Here is a 14,237-nt window from a genome sequence, read left to right as displayed (position 1 = left end):
AGCTTGAGTAAGATTCTGAAGGCATTTAAAAGACTGAATTTTTTCCTTATTGGATATGAGAACCACTGCATGATTTCAGGCAGAACCAGGGATAACCTAACCTACATTTTACAAGGGTCACACTGGATGTTTGGAGAATGAAGAGACAGGAAAAGATGGAAACAGAGGTCAGCTAGGTGATTGATAGAGTGACTCTGACAAGAACTGGCTGTGTCATGGACCAGGGATTCTAGCATATTTCATATTTTCAAGTTGAGTCTGTTGGATTTTGTGAGTTAACTTTTGGGCATTTTGGACTGTCATGTACACACTATAGCTTGGAAAGCTCTAGTTAGGTCAGGAAATTGTTTCATGATTTGCTGGACTCAATTCCTGGGAGTTTATTTCCTCAGAAATCACTCCTAATACCATGTCTTTTCTACTTGACATGAAAATGAAAACATTCTTGAATAGCTGTTTGTCAAACACGTCATTTAAAATATGTAAAAATAAATGTTAATAAATTCTTTAATAAAAAATGAAAACAAACAGGAAGGCACATGAAGCTAACTTGTAACATCTTTGATATAGGTCGTCCCGACTTACAAAGCATGATGATTACCACACAGGAAAGCTTATTACACAAGAGTCCTAGAGAAGAGGCACAGTCAGTTGCAAACACATTAATCAGATCCTCAGAGCTCCAACTTGGGTTGAGAAAAAGAAGCTGCTGGGACAGGGCCCAGGCCCTGGTATTTCTGGTGCCAAGGGTTCTTCCACACAGGTTTTGCGCCTTGGGGGAGGGTAACAATAGTTAATGAAAATAAAATGGGTAGAGCATAGCACACCATCATTGCCTTCCGGTATTTGTTATTTAGTCTCCAGTGTGGCCCAATCCCTTCATTTATAACTAGAAAACAGGCTCAGAGAAACGACTGATTTGTTTCAAATTCCACTAGATCTCCAGCTTACTTCTTGAACGCTTTTTTGTTTTTGATTGTTCTTTTGGATGATCTGGGAATTTTACATATTATCCAGTTCCCTATCTGTTCATCTTGGGTATCTCCTAACAATTCAGTTTTGGGAAATTCTTTTAGTGTGTTGGCTGCCTGGTCTGAGGAAGTTTCCCTCGAATGTCTTGTTGCCCTGAGCACCTGTGGAGCTCATCTCCAGATTGGCTCTTGGTGGTCTTTGCCCAGTGGTCTTCATACTTTGTGACCAATGTTATAGCAGAATATACGGGGTGTAAGACTATGTTGTAGTATCTGTCATTTTTGTTCTAGCACTCTTGCTATCATGTATGTGTGTGTGTGTGTGTGTGTGAGAGTATGGTATGTGTACATGTGTATGTATACACACACTCACTGCCTCTTGTATTGCTTGATATCGTCTTGTTTGGGAGAAGCCAGCTGTTATTTTGTGAGCAGCCTAGTGGCTTTCCTTCCTATGTGGCAGGAAGCTGAAGCCTGGGACAGCAGCCAGGGAGTGACTCAGAAGCAGAATCTCTAGCTATACTCCAGAGATGGCTGCAAATCTAGGTGACCACCTGAACTGAGACCCCCTGAGCTAGATACAACCCCTTAAGCAGCCCTAGAATCCTTGATCCTCACAAACTGTGAGGATCACAATTTTTTTTTGTGTGTGGGTCATGGGGCTTGAACCCGGCCTGGGCCCTGTCCCTGAGCTCTTCAGCTCAAGGCTACCACCCTACCCCTGGGCCTGAGTGTTGTCTCTGAGCTCTTCAGCTCAAGGGACCTACCCTTGAGCCAATACCCACTTCCCATTTCTTGGAGGTTAATTGGAGATAAGAGTCTCAGGTCCTTTTGTGCCCAAGCTGGCTTTGAACTTTGATCCTCAGATCTTAGCCTCCTGAGTAGCTAGGATTGCAGGCATGAGCCACCGCACCTGACTTAAGGTGCTAACTTTTGATGATAACCAATGCAACATCTTCACTTTTACCCCCCATATCAGTTTACCTCTGTTGTGTTGTGTGTTTCCTCTATCTTTGCTCCACTGTCCCTGTCATTGCTGGTGTATACTTTATGTATCCTCAAAGCGACTATGCTGAGGTCAAACCCAAATGTCATCAAAATTGTTGAATCAGTCATGGTACCAGCAGGAAACAGATGGCTGGGCTAAAACTGGCAGTTTGAGAAAAGTTTGATGTAGAAACTGCCTGCAAAATTGCAAGTAATCAAAAGGAGCGTTGCAGTATTCCAGCACTAGTAAAGAAAAGGTGCTGTTTATGGCTGCAGCTAGAAGGGGCAGAAGAAAGAGCAGAGATGTGGCAAATACTATCCCTCCCCCCCCCTTTTTTTTTGCCTTTCCTGAGGCTTGAACTCAGGGCCTGAGCACTGTCATTGAACTTCTTTTGCTCAAGGCTAGCACTCTGCCATTTGAGCCAGAGCATCATTTCCAGCTTTTTCTGTGTATGTGGTACTGAGGAATTGAACCAGGGCTTTCTACATGTTTGGCAAGCACTCTACCACTAGATCACACTCCTGGCCCAAGTATTCCACTTGTCAGCAGAATTTAAGATCTCTGGGCCCAAGCCTTCTTTTTTGTGTCTATCTACAAATTGTTTAATATTTGGATTTTCAAATGATATAGATAAAACTCTTGGACAGGTTATATTCATCTTGAAGACAGTCAGTTTTAAACCTCAGATCTGGCCCACTTCTCCTCTCTCTCTCTGGCTCTCTCTCTCTCTCTCTTCTCTTTCTCTTTCTCTCTTTTAATAGGTGAAGGATTCTGTCCTCTGTTATAGTGAAGTGGGGCAAGACTAAAGTTAGGGCCTAGCTTTTCCTGAATAAGTGTCTCAGAGAGCTTCTGCAGGTGATGGAGGGTAGAGTGGGAAGTCCCTCCACAGCAAACAGGGCTAATCTGTTAGCTGAACTTGATAGAAAGCCATACATCAAGGAAACCTATTGTAGTCTGAGGTTATCTCTGAAGCAGGGTAGGATCAGGGTTTAACCATAAGTCAGAGTAGATCAAGGTTCAGAGTTTCCAAACAGGGAAGTGGGAAGTGATACTGAGAAGAGAAAGTGGTTGAACCAATTGTATTGTCAAACTAGGCTTTGTAGTACCGAGTCCCTGCAGCACAGGTCTGCACAGAAACTCTGCCACACAATGTAAGCACACTCCCAGGATTCATTTACCAATAATAAGGGGTGGCAGTTGGTGTATGCATACCCCTAAAATCTCAAGCTGGGAAAGGTATTAATTCCTGAGTGTTTGGACCGGTAGCCTGACAGACTGTGCTCCTTTGGCTCTGAGAAAAGCCTCCCAGACAAAAGTATATATGCTGGTAAATAGAAGCACTGAAGAGGGTAAGGCTCGAGGTATTTGGACAGGGATTAGCAGGGTCTCTCTAGGGCCATTGCTATCGTAAATATAGTTGTACCTTCATTCATAAAAGAAAAGGGAAAAGTATGATACAGAGGTATATCTGGAAGCACAAATAAGCTCAAATACATATATATATATACGTATCTATATATACATACACATGTGTATATATGTATAATATATACATGTACATATTCATATGCACATGCATATACATTTGTATTGGGACTGGGCCTTGAACCCAGGGGCTCATACTCTTGTTCAGTTTTTTCAGACATGACTGGTGCGCTACCCCTTGAGCAATACCTCCACTTACAGTTTTTTGCTGGTTTATTGGAGATAAGAGTCTTACAGATTTGTCTGTTTGGTCTAGGTCTGAATCTTCTTTCATTTTTTGGGGGGTCTGAGGCTAGGACTTGAACTTGGTACCTGCTGCTTTCACTGAAGTTCTTTCTTAAGGTGGACTGGTCTGCCTCTCTTCAGCTGTCACTCGTTGGTTTTGTCTTTTCTTTCTTTCTGCCGTACAACATACCTTAGACATTTGCCATGAGTGCCACGGCCTCCCCTTTCAGCCCAAATATCCTGTTTATCTTTTTTCTTTTGCAACTCTGCCATTTTGCTTCTGGTTTTAGAAGCACTTTATATTCTAGACACATCATCACCATAATGGTGGCCAAATAAGACCAGTGTGATGGTTAGGGTTTTGTTTGTTTTTCTTTTTGTTTTTGTATTTTTGTTGGTTGGTGAACTCTGGGCCCGGGTGTAGTCCCCAAGCTCTTCAGCTCAAGGCTGCTGCCCTACCCCTTGAGTCCCAATGCCACTTCCTGATGTTTAGTTTTATGTATTAACTTGACTAAGCCATGCTGTCAAGCTATTTGATCAAATCTGTCTAGATATTGCTGTGAAGGTATTTGAGAAATGAGATTAACATTTAAAGCATCAGATTTTGAGTAAAGCAAATTACCTTCTATGATGTTGCTTGGATTCATCTAATCAACTGCAGATCTCAGGCAAGAGATCAATCTTCCCTGAAGAACAGGGAATTCTGCCAGCAGACTGCCAGATTGGCTCCAGCTGTAAACATCAGCTCTTCCTTAGTGTTGCCAGCCTTCATAGTCCTATGATCCAATTCTTTAAATCTTTCTCTGTGTCTCTGTCTACATATTAAACATAAATGTATCCAATTGGTTCTGTTTCTCTGAAAAATTCTGGTTTCAAGCATATAATGTTAGGCAAAAGAATCAGAAAAAACTGGGCACTGGTGGCTCATGCTTATAATCCTAGCTACTCACGAGTTGATAGCTGAGGATTGTGCTTCAAAGCCAGCCTAGCACAAAAGTCCATGAGACACTTATCTTCAGAAAACTGGAAGTAGCTCTGTGACTCAAGTGGTAGAGTGCTAACCTTGAGCTAATCTTGAACTCAGGGACAGTACCCAGGCCCAGAATTCAAGCCCCATGACAAAACAAACAAACAAACAAACAAAAACCCCAGAAAAAATCTAGTTGTGGGTGACTCTGCTTCTTCCTATTAATTAATTAATGAATTAATGGCATGAGTTCAAGGAACCTGGAATCTGTTGGAAGAATTTATTAATTAATTGAATATAGCATTTATTCTACTCCCATGTGCTTGCTGGTAATAGAAGGGGAAAGACTGCAACCAGGATTTTGAATGTAGGAAGGACTTTGATAAAAATCAGACTGCTCAAAATTTGCAAAAAGAATGGAATTTGGGGCCGGGAGTTTGGCCTAGTGGTTAAAGTGCTTGCCTAGCATGCATGAAGACCCAGGTTCGATTCCTCGGTACCACATACATAGAAAAAAAAATCCGGAAGTCGTGCTGAGGCTCAAGTGGTAGAGCTCTAGCCTTGAGAAAATCCAAGGACAGTGCTCAGGCCCTGAGCTCAAGCCCAGGACTGGCAAAAAAAAAAAAAAAAAGAAAAAAAAAGAATGGAATTTAGGTTCACAGAATAGAATTTAGTGAGATAATTCTGGGTTCACATTCTGGTGCCAACTATTACTAGTTGATAACCATGGTATGTAACTCAATCTCACTGAGCCTCAGTTTCTCATCTATAAACTCAGGGCTCTGGGTTAGATTTTTAATTTTCCCTTTACCCCTGCAGCCACAGTACCACTTCCGTTTTTCTAGTAGTTAAATGGAGATAAGAGTCTCATGGACTTTAGTGCTCTGGCTGGCTTTGAACCACAATCCTTAGATTTCAGTCTCCTGAATAGCTAGGATTACAGATGTGAGCTACCGTGCCCAGCTGATAAATATTATTTTATATGATCAGTGGCACATAGGCATCGCACTATTGTGTTCCTCCCCTAAGTGTATCCTCCACTGATTTTGAGTGTTTAATGAAGGAACAGTAAGATGTGACAGGCTGAAATAAAACGGATAAATTAAATACAAAATTAGTTAATGAGCCTTAAACTTTTGAGGTTATTTTCTCTATTCCAGACATCATTTTTAGTGGACAGAAAATGAAAGTTCAGCTGTACCATATCAAACTATCTACAAATTAGAGGCTCATAAAATATCTAAATCCTAATTAATAGTAAATGATCATTCAAACAAAAGCACATATTCCTAAAGTCAGATAGTTTTTAGCCTGTGGGCTAGTATGACATAGGTAGGACAGCTAATTCTCTGGTTTATTCCAAATTCTGGCTAATTTTTCTCATCAGTCCATCAGTATTACCATGAACTTCAAAAGTTTGTTTCTCAGAAATGGTGGGTTTAATCACATCTGTGAATTATTTGGCTTGATTATCCATGGTGCCTTGTTGTTATATAGCCTGTAATATAACCTACACTAGATCATTTTGGTGGTGTGCAACTACCATAGCCAGAGAATAAACTTCTGTTTTAAAATTTCACAATGAATTAGTATTGGATTTTAATATCTACTGTCATTCCAGATAGTCTCAAATTAAAATTATATGATATATATGTAAGCAATTTATTTAAAGTATTTAAAGTATCAAGTCACTTAAAGTCAGTGGCTTAATGAAATTGTGCAACCATCACACCAGTCAATTTATTTATTTATTTATTTATTTATTTATTTATTTATTTTTTCAGTCCTGGGCTTTGAACTCAGGGCCTGGGCACTGTCCTTAGGCTTTCTCAAGGCTAGCACTCTACCACTTGAGCCATAGCACCACTTCCAGCTTTTTTCTATGTATGTGGTACTGAGGAATCGAACCTGGGTCTTTGGGCATGCTAGGCAAGCACTTTAACCACTAGGCCAAACTCCCGGCCCCCACCAATTTCTGTTCATTGCTCCAGAAAGAAATTCTTTTCTTCACATCTCTACTATTTACTAACATTGCCGGCCTGCCAGCATGTGAATTTTCTTACTAACTTCTTAGCATAATGTTGGAACCCTGTAAATAAAATTTCTTTAGAGTGCTTTATAGTCTTCTTTGCACTAAGAAAAATACAATTCTCATTTCCTAGTAACTGAGACGTATTATTCTCAAGGGCAGATGTCTTTGGAAGCTTTGATTATATATTAGATAGATATTAGATATATGTCCAGTATACTCTGGAAAAGAGGAGGGCAGATACTTTCAATCTATTTAGATAGCTACATAGGCATGGACTTAGAACAAGTATTTACTCCTGAATTCTGAGGGGTTAGTGGGAACAAGTTATCATTCAAAAGTATTTCATTAAAGTCTGTGTAAACATAGTTTGCTAAATTGAGCATTGCTAATAATCAAGAAAGTAAATGAACATGAAAGACAAAGGACTTCTTTATGCAAATCAGAAAACAATATAACCATATTCCTAATAATGATGATTTGATTTCCCTCATTGGTTTATTAGGCTTATGCAATTTATTCTTGACTCAGAAATCAATAATATACTTTCAACTATCATTTGCTTCTGGACTAAAAATCCTGAACTCATAATGCTCATATGTCGCAAAGCCTGGCTCTACAAGTTCACTTCAGTTTCTTAACTGGAATGCACTAGGCTTCTCACTTTTTGTTGAGGATTCTAGCTGATAGCTGAGATTTTCAGGCAAGCATAAAAGCTAAGTGAAAAAAATGTTTGCTTTGATTAAACAGAAGCTTCTAAAAACAACTGTATTAGAATGGAAGACAATAGCATTCTAAGTTATGAAATTTGGTCAGTGTTGCTTCCATGATAAGAATATTTGTCTACCTGAGAACAACGATAAATGCACTTTAAAAAGTAACACAATAGGGGGATGGTTGGAAGTGTGGTTTATCTGGCAGAGTGCTAGCCAGTGAGCAAAGGTTCAGACACAGAATCTGAGTCCAAGTTTGGGATCTTAAAAAAAAAGTACACTGGGGCCGGGAGTTTGGCCTAGTGGTTAAAAGTGCTTGCCTAGCATGCATGAAGACCCGGGTTCGATTCCTCGGTACCACATACATAGAAAAAAGCCGGAAGTGGTGCTGAGGCTCAAGTGGTAGAACTCTAGCCTTGAGAAAAGTCCAAGGACAGTGCTCAGGCCCTGAGCTCAAGCCCAGGACTGGCAAAAAAAAAAAATACACTGGAAAGATTCACTTTATTTATTTATTTATTTATTTATTTATTTATTTATTTATTTTGTTGTGGGTCATGAAGCTTGAACTTGGCCTGGCTGCTATCTCTGAGATCTTCAGCTCAAGGCTTCCGCCCTACCCTTGAGCCAAGCCCCACTTCTGCTGGGAACCAAACAGCTGTTACTATGACATCCAGAAACTGTAAGTTTCTGTAAGCTGAAAGAACTTAGTAATTGTAAGACTCTGTCTGTAAATTGAAAGAATCACTTATTGTTTCTACTACCCCTTCCATGACGACCCAACTGCAATATTCTGTTAAGCAAAAAGAACTTGATTTATGTATCCTGTTTGGCAGAACAGTTTGACCACCTCCTGACCCCCAGGTTTGTTTCAGGTATATGTTGTATAGAGATAGTTACTAAGCAGTATCACTAAGCAATCTGCTTGCGTCAGTTACCTTTTTACTAAACATATATATTTTGTTGTGCAAAAGTAAAGATTGAGACCTTGATCAGAATACTGTCTTGGTCTCCTTTCTCGTGTCTGGTTTGTCTTCCATTCAGGTCTACTCCTCCTCGAGCTCTAGTTGACTACCCTGCAGGCCAGTGCACACTTCCTGTTTTCTAGAGGTTAATTGGAGATAAGAATCTCAGGTCCTTTTGTGCCCAGGCTATCTTTGAGCCTTGATCCTCAGATCTTAACCTCCTGAGTAGCTAGGATTACAGGCATGAGCCACCACTCTCAGCTTCACTTTATTGTTTTAATTGGCCAGTTCATCCCATTTTATGGGGTCAATGTATAATGCTATTATCACACTATTAAGCCAATTAAGAAATATGAGAGGGCTGGGAAGTGTAGCTTAATGGTAAAGTGTTTGCCTACCATGCATGAAGCCCTGGGTTTGATTCCTCAGTACCACATAAACAGAAAAAGCTGGAAGTGGCCTGTGACTCAAGTGGTAGAATGCTAGCCTTGAGCTGAAGCCCTCAGGGACAGAGCCTAGGTCCAGAGTTCAAGCCCCACAACTGACACCCCCCCCAAAAAAAATAAACCAGCTCATGAATCTTATAATCCAATAGCATGTTTTAAAGAGAAAACACAAAATCCTGAAAATATGGATGTTCCAGATGTTTCAATGTAACAGAAAAAAAAATTGAAGGACATTAATTTAATACATACTCTCCCCTGAGTAGGGAAGTGTGGAGTGGGAGGACGGATGCCCACAGGTATTAACAAACCTGAGCCTGCCTTGCTATGAGTGCTGTGCGCATTCAGGTGGAAGCCTGGAGCCACCATCACAAATGCTTTGACTGCCTTTCCTTCATTTTGAGACTCCAAAAGTAAGCCAAAAAAGGAAAATAATCTGAATGTCCTAAGAAAAGCAAACAGCATTTCTGCTCAGTTGGACTTCAAATCCTGTCTACCCGAGATACACACACACACACACACACACACACACACACGCGGAAAGGGTGGTTTTCTGGTGGTTAATTGGAGGTACGAGTCGCATGGGCTTTTGTGCGGGGCTGGCTTTGAATTTCCATCCTCAGATCTCAGCCTCCTGAGTAGTTAGGATTACAAGTAGCTAGGACTGCAGGCGTGAGCCATCAGCATCACGTCAGGGGGCCTCAGGAATTTTTGTCAAGTCACGTCTTCCTCTCTGGTAATGCTGACTTGGTGTCATTTCTTTTTGATCTCACCTCTGAGTCCGAAGAAACCCTGTGTGTTTGTGGGGGAGGGAGGTCGGTGGTAAATTCAAGGCTTATCCCCCATCACTGCTGAAGCAAGGTCGGTGCTTCTTTCCCCGCACTATGGGGAAATGGTGTGTGTGTGGGGGGGCACTGCTGTATGAAAATGGAGGGAGGAGTCTTCTCTCATTCTAAGAGTGGAGCAGGAAATTGTGAAGCTGGCATTGCTCTGGGTGGCGCTGGGAGAACGCCAGGGGATGAACAGAGCGGGATTTGAAACCTCCCAGAGGCTGAATTCTAATGGACTGTAGGTCACCTTGGATTTCCAGGTTATCACAAAATACATAGGACGCTTAGGGGCTTGTTAGTGGCAGACCAGCAGCCACTTCACCCAGATCCTCACGACAGGGCTGGGAGACAGGTTCTATTATTCCCCCCCCCCCCCATTACAGAGAGAAATCAAGACAGAGTCCCTAGGACCCCACATTCCGCACCCCGAATTCTGCCTCCTCCATCCAAATCCACTTGCTGGACTTTATTTGGAAATGATCTTGGAGGCTCACCCACTGGTTTTCCACACAGCAAGTAGACTGTCCCACCTCAAAAGAGAAGAGGCCAAGGCCACCTAGACCAGTGTGCATCAAGGTGACGAGGAGAAGCCCGGACCCCCCTCCATCTCTCTCCCTCACTCTTCCTTTCTCCCCAGCAGCGGGGGGTGGCGGGGGAGGAGGAGGGCGGGTGGCACGGAGCCCGTGAGCCCAGGGGTAGGCAGTTCCAGCAGGCTGGGGGCGCGCGTTTTCCGGGGCGTTCCCAGCCGAGCGGGGGGCTTGGCCTTTCCGGGGCGTTTCCAGCCAGGCCGGGGGCTTGGCTTTTCCCGGGGCGGTCCCGGGCGCCCGCGCGTTCGGGAACCTCCGAAGCGGGGCGCACCGAGTGTGGAGCCACACTTCTGCGCTCTAGCGCGCCGGGGCCGCACCGGGGCCGCACCGGGGCTCGGAGGGGCCGGGGAGGTTCCGGGCGCTGCTCGGAGCTGGGATTCCGGGGCTGCCTGTTGCTTCCGGCTGCCGGATCTCGAGCAATCGTGGGTTCGCAGAGAAGCGCCGGGCGGCCCCGGAGCTGGGAACTTGCCGTACGATCCCGGCTGCGTCGGGGGCCGCGAGCTTTCCAGGTCGCCCCGGTAACCGTGGGTGAGTGAGGCCAACGGGTGTGGTGGGGCTCCCCCTGGGCAGAGGTCTTCGAACCCGCGATCTCCTTTCGCGTCGTTCCTACCCCTGGTCCCTTCCAGCGCGCCTCTCTGTACCCCTTCCCCCTTCCCCTTTCCTCCGGATCTCACCTCCAAGTCCTCTCCATACAGTCTTGGGCCACTGTGGAAGCTGAGCTTGGCTGGGGAAGCCCCGGGTCGTAGCTCGGGTTTCCCGGCTCTGCTTTCCCTGGAAGCGCGCCGCTCCCGGGCTGCTCCGCGGGGAGGCTGAGCGCCCCTGGGCGCCGGGGTTTCCGTAGCGCCCAGAGCAGAAGTTGATCAGACCCCGAGTAGAGGCGCTTTTAATCAGGACTGGAGACGTTAGGCTCTGATTCTGCCCCTAACTGCTTCACCATCGTCTCTAAACCCGTTTCTCCATCTGTGAAATGGGAGAAAACATTCTTTGCACGCCAAAAGCGAATGAGAAAGGGCAGATAAAAAAATATCTTGGACCAGAGGCCCTTTGTCTTGGAGCTCGCTCTTTCTCTGGGTTATCTGCCCCCATCTCCCTTAAATTACAAATTATTTTTCTAATGGCTGCTTTGTGTCTGAACTTTCTATGGATCTTCATCTTCCAGACCTTCTCCGGGTGGTGGCATAGGGCCTGGCAAAGAGACGGTGATCGGTGCCATGCTCTGAGCCGGAGACCAGATGAAAGGCAGGGGCTGTTACTGAGAGGCCTGGCCGGGCGCGCAGTCCTCCACTTGTTTCTTCCCAGCGATGGATCTCAGGGTTGTCTCCCCACACAATGAAAACTCAGCCTCCGCGGGTGGACTCGGCTGGTTCTAGATGACTTGAGCTGCTGCTTTGATCTGTGGTGCCTGTCCTCTGTCCAGGCGTGAGTGGGGGGTGGGAAGATTGCTTCCCTGGCGGTCTGGAGAGCCTGCAGTTGCCACGACCGAGGCATTTTCCCTTTCTGGACCCATCTGTGACATGAGGAAGTGAGGAAGTAGGGTTGGGACGTTGACACTGCTGTGGGGGAGCATGGCATGTGCTCAGGAACTGCCTGACTCACAAAGGAGACAGCTTGACGGTAGGACTTCATGCGCTTCTGCCAGAGCCAAAAAAACGCCAAGAAGGGTTTCTGTGTACCAAATGCGGCCCCGGTCTTTCCAGCTGTCCACCGCAGAGCTGTGAGTCATGCTGTCACAGGTCATGCTGTCTCAAACCTCCCACACGGACCCCCCAGGACCACCTGAGAGCTGTGGGGCGCCATTGCACCAGAAATCTGAGGATTCTTGTCTCTGACTGTATGTAGCCAGAGAACTCCCAGTGGAGCTGTCTGGTAAGGTGTCAGAGACCCAAGGCTAATTAGAGACTTTGAGGGCTGTCATTGGGTCAGATTCTGGGCTCAAGGGATGACAGCGAGGATGAGGGGTAGTTAGTTGTAAACTTATATGCTTCCTTGGCTTAATTCTGATTCTCCTCTTAAAAATGTATTTTTCCCCCTCTGTGTATTAAAACATATGATTGAAGGGGCTATCTCTAGGGAAAAAGGATCTGCCTTTGCAAAGGTAGATACAGCATCCCCTCACCTCCTCACCCCCCACCTCACCCCACAGTTTGTAAGTGTACCTGCTGACATTGCACACACCACTGCACTCGACATTGCCCCACCCAGACTGGCCAAGTGTTCGGGAGTCACAACCCAGCTTGACATGAATCAAGTGCTTACTGTTTAGCAAGACACAATCCTGGTCATTTTACATGTATTTATTATTTAGTCTCTACCATATCCTATTAGGTGAGTAACATGAGGTGCAGAGAGAGTAACTCACTCATGCGAACCCAGGAAGTAAGTGGCAGGTCTCAGGCAGTCTGCCTCCAGGGTGTGTCCCCTTAACTGGGGGAAAGTTTAAGTCAGAATTTGATGGCAAAGGTGAACCTCAAGCAAAAACAGCATTTAAAGGATAAGCTTTGGATAGAATGAAGAGGAACAGGCTAGAATTAGAATTGGCCAGTAAAGCATCAGGTCAAATTCAGACTGTACCCTTTAGATTGGTTGTGTGTAGATGCTGCTTCTTTAATCAACTGGACTCTGATTGGCTGACTGAGTATCAGCAAGTGGATGACTTGTTAGTGACTTAGTACTTAGGATCAGGAGAATGAAAGAGAGGAGGGAGGAGAGACAGAAAACCCAATTATTTGTCCCTTGTCACTGCCCCTTATCTCTGCCCCAGGCAGTATTCACTAATCCACAGGGCCCCCAAATCCTCATCTCAGTGCTCTGGGCAGCCTCTACCAATTGATCTTGGCGCTTTCTTTCTCCTTTCCCAGACTTCTTATTTCATTCCTCTGGGGGTTGGTTACAGAAGTAGCAAGTGGCAAACCAGGAAGCTTTTTGCTTAGTGCATGTATATGTGTGTACATTCGTGTGCGCGCGCTTGCTTGTGTGTTGGATCTGGGGCTTGAATCAGGCCCTGGGCTTCTTTTTTTGCTTAAGGCTACTGCTCCATCACTTAAACCACAGTTGTGTGTGTGTGTGTGTGTGTGTGTGTGTGTGTGTGTGTGTGTTTTCCTTTTGGTAGTTTATCAGAAATAAAAGTCTTGGGCTTTCCTGCCTGGGCTGGCTTTGAGCCTCCATTCTCAGATTTCAGCCTCTTGAGTAGCTAGGATTATAGGCATGAGCTACCAGCACTTGATAACTGTATGACTTTTAAACAATGACTTTTTTTTCATTTACATTAAAAAAATTTAATAGTCTTCAACTCAAATCCATCCTGAGACTCAGGACAGAGCTATGGGGGAGACAGAATGTCAAGAGAGTGGTCCATCTCTGCAGTGTGCCAGATGCATAGAAATCACCTTGTCTGTTCTTTCCAGTTGGTTGACAGCAAACCTTTAGGTCAGTGGGGAAGAGTGATTTATTCAGGTTACATTATGTATCCATCTTTGAATGCCACTGTAACTACTTACTATGCCTAAGTTTAGGAGCTCTAGAACATTTAAAAAATTCAGTTCTAGTTTTATAGGTCAGCAGAGTCCAGTATGGGTTCCACAAGACTAAAATCAAGGTTTTATCAAGTTATTATTTCTTTTCCTTTTTTTTCTTGCCCCATTATGTGAGCCTCAGATCTACTTCTACTTTTTTTTTTATTTAAATAAATTGGAGGTAAGAATGTCATGGACTTTATTGTTTAGCTTGACTTTGAACCATGATCCTCATATCTCATTCTCCTGGTAGCTAGGATTACAGATGTGAGCCACTGGTACCTGGCTTTTTCCTTCATTAAAAGAGATTCTCTCGCTGGGCATGGTGGTCATGCTTATGATCTTAGTTACTCCGGAGGCTAAGATCCGAGAATCAAAGTTCAAAGCCAGCCCAGGTACTAAAGATCGTCGTGAAACTCTTCTCTCCAGTTAACCACTAGAAAACCGGAAGTTGGGCTGTGGCTCAAGGGGTAGGGTAGTAGCCTTGAGCTGAAGAGCTCAGGGACAGCACCCAGGCCAAGTTCA

At 44.4% G+C, this 14,237-nt stretch overlaps 1 protein-coding gene across 5 annotated transcripts in view; it reads left to right on the top strand.

The window, feature by feature from the left end:
- Nucleotides 1-14,237, top strand: part of Smim3 (small integral membrane protein 3) — a 35,753-nt gene that overhangs the window by 4,602 nt on the left and 16,914 nt on the right. The window contains exon 1 of one of the 5 annotated variants that reach the window (XM_090331206.1): nt 10,445-10,728. The exons of 2 other annotated variants lie outside the window; for them this stretch is intronic. The gene's annotated coding sequence lies outside the window, so the exon portion shown is untranslated. 2 more of the 5 variants (XM_090331208.1, XM_090331210.1) reach the window with 2 other exon arrangements.

Source organism: Megascapheus bottae, chromosome 4, assembly GCF_031878675.1.
Source record: "Megascapheus bottae isolate mThoBot1 chromosome 4, mThoBot2.hap1, whole genome shotgun sequence".
In the NCBI taxonomy this organism is placed as follows: Eukaryota; Metazoa; Chordata; class Mammalia; order Rodentia; family Geomyidae; genus Megascapheus; species Megascapheus bottae.
Note: the sequence above shows the minus strand (reverse complement) of the source record. Positions and strands in the feature narration are given on the sequence as shown.